This window comes from Mus caroli, chromosome 8 (assembly GCF_900094665.2).
Source record: "Mus caroli chromosome 8, CAROLI_EIJ_v1.1, whole genome shotgun sequence".
Classification (NCBI taxonomy): Eukaryota; Metazoa; Chordata; class Mammalia; order Rodentia; family Muridae; genus Mus; species Mus caroli.
This window is the reverse complement of record NC_034577.1, coordinates 115,768,693-115,771,466: the sequence shown is the minus strand read 5'-3', so window position 1 is coordinate 115,771,466 and position 2,774 is coordinate 115,768,693.

Genomic DNA, 2,774 nt, shown 5'->3' with positions numbered 1-2,774 from the left:
ACAACCACCTGTACAGCTACAGTGTACTCATATACAAAACTAAATAAATAAATCTTAAAAAAAAAACTGACCCAAAGCAGGGATTAAGAGATATAAAAGGGGGTTTCTACAGGGTCCCATGTGTTCACAAAGCCAGAGGGAAGATGGGACCGAGACAGGGAAACCCTAAGCTGAACCTGGGGAGATGGGAACCACAGGACTGAGGTAAGAAAATGAGTAGGAAGGAATGAGAGGCAGACGAAATAAATTACAGAAAAGTTACAAAGTGGAACGCTGAAAAAAAATAAGGGAGGTGTTGGCTCAGCTTAAGAGCACCTGTTGCTTTCACAGAGGACCCAGGTTCAATTCCCGGCAACCACACTGTGGTTCACAACCATCTGTAATGGGATTGAATGCCCTCTTCTGGTGTGTCTGAAGATAGCGACAGTGTACTCACATACATTAAATAAATAAATAAATACATACATAAATAAATAAAATATATTTCTTATCAGAAGTGTTGTGAACAATAAGAAAATGGAGCAACACCTTTAATCGACTGAAGGAACAAAGAACCAACTAGAGGCAGCACCTTGGATTGGATCTGCGGTTTCAGTGTGTCCCCAAGGTTTCCTGTGTTGAATTTGATCCTCACCACAAAGTATTAAGGAGGTGGAGAGGAAGGGTCTGGGGAGATGCCTCAGTGGCAAAGTGCTTGCTATGCAAGTCTGAGGTCCTAAATTCAATCCCCAGTGCACACACAAAACTATAATCCCAGCGCTTGGGGGCAGAGCCAAGTGGGAATTGAGTGTTCATTGGCTGGTCAACCTAGCTCAAATGGAGAAATTCTGCCTCAAAAACTAAGGAGGGGCTAAGACAGAGGTGTCCAGTGTGCCTCCACAGGGTGAGGGGCGACACTGCTCTCCCGTGGTGTTCAGACAAGGAGTGCAGAGGCCCAGACACCGGAGAAGAACAGCCGAACAGTGACTGAAGCTACGGGACCCTTAATCAGGAACACAGAGGCTGACAGCAGTGCCCAGTATGCCTGGGCAAAGGATGAGAGTGCCAAGGAGACTGTACAGAGGGGCTGGAGGCAGGGGACAGTCGCGTGCGTAAAGAGGGGACTTGGTTGGCAGCTGGGGCCACAGACCTCACATGGATCCCACTAGCACCCCGTTTTCAAGTGGCTGGCACTGTCCCTGATGAGGTGTGCTGAGAACTGACCATGGGGGAGAAATCCCAGAGTATTGAGAGGCAGGCACTGGGGGAAAGAGACCCAGCTAAGTCCACTTAGTGTGCAGAATGTGGCAAACTCCTAAGATGGCAGTTCCCAGAGCCGTGATGGGAAGAGAGTTGAGAAGCATCCGGAAGCCAGGCTGTGTGTGATAGGGTCGGCTTTTTAGACCTCTTCCCTTGTCAGAACTCTGAGCTGCCTGGGAATGGGTCATTCTCTTCTCCCTCTTCCCAGCATCTCCATAGCTCAATTAGACGAGGAGACGCCACCTGGCTTGTACCACATCTGTCTGAAGTCCTCAGGGGCCAACGCTTGAAGGCCAAGCCAGGTGGCTGTGGTACAAATCTCAGAGGGCACAGGAACACTCAACCCAAAGCAGTTTCTGTTGTGCTATCTTGTATTTGCTCCCAGAGGCTCCAGTGCCTGCCTGGTTGTTCCCTCTCATGGAAAGGAACAAAACGTCCCCCCAGGGCATAGCCCTGTAGACCATAAGTCCGGCTTTGTCCCCAGGACAAATGCAGTTCCAATGCAGTCCAGGTATCATGGGAGTCTCTTGACCTCTCTTTTCCCTTCTTTTTATCCCGTCTGAAAGGCTCAGGGTCTGGGAACAGGCCCCATGGAACTGGTAGCCAACACAGCCTCCTACTGATTCACAACTGTGGTGGTGGGTGGCCTCCCCTCTGGTAGTTGGCAGGCATTCTTGGCTCTCAGTAGAACGAGGCTTTGTTTTCACAAAAGACTCAGGGCCCTGAATTGGGCTGGCACCAGTGAGCTTGGTACCCTTGCCCGAGTCACATGCCCTGTTTTTCTGAAGCCCTGGCCTCTCATTGGACTATAAGGTTCTGAGGTGACAGGGTTTGGGGAGTTTGGAGCCAGCTCTAATTTTTGAATCCCTTAGGCCGGTTCTGTATGTTACACCAGACAGAGCCCAGAGGATTCAGGGTAAGGACCTGTAGAGACACCCAGGGGATTCAGGGTAAGGGCCTGTAGAGACACCCAGGNGAGACACCCAGGGGATTCAGGGTAAGGGCCTGTAGAGACACCCAGGGGATTCAGGGTAAGGGCCTGTAGAGACACCCAGGGGATTCAGGGTAAGGACCTGTAGAGACACCAAGGGGATTCAATGTAAGGATCTATAGAAACACCAAGGAGATTCACTGTGAGGACCTATAGAAGCAATTTCTGTACCCCAGGTTCCTGTTCTTTAGATCTGACCACAGGACTGTGATGAGAGCAGAGCCTGGAGACCACTCTGTGGGAAGGAAGTTGGCGGCAGGTGACTGTGAGTGCCGAGACTTTGGCAAGAACAATTCAAGCTCTTAACCACTGTGTCATTTCTCCAACTGGAGAATTTTTTTAAAAAAGTAATGCTGGCTGGAAAGATGGTTCATTGGTTAAGAATAATATTGCTGGGGGCTGGTGAGATAGCTCAGTGGTTAAGAGCGCCGACTGCTCTTCCAAAGGTCCCGAGTTCAAATCCCAGCAACCACATGGTGGCTCACAACCATCCATAACGAAATCTGGTGCCCTCTTCTGGAGTGTCTGAAGACAGCTACAGTGT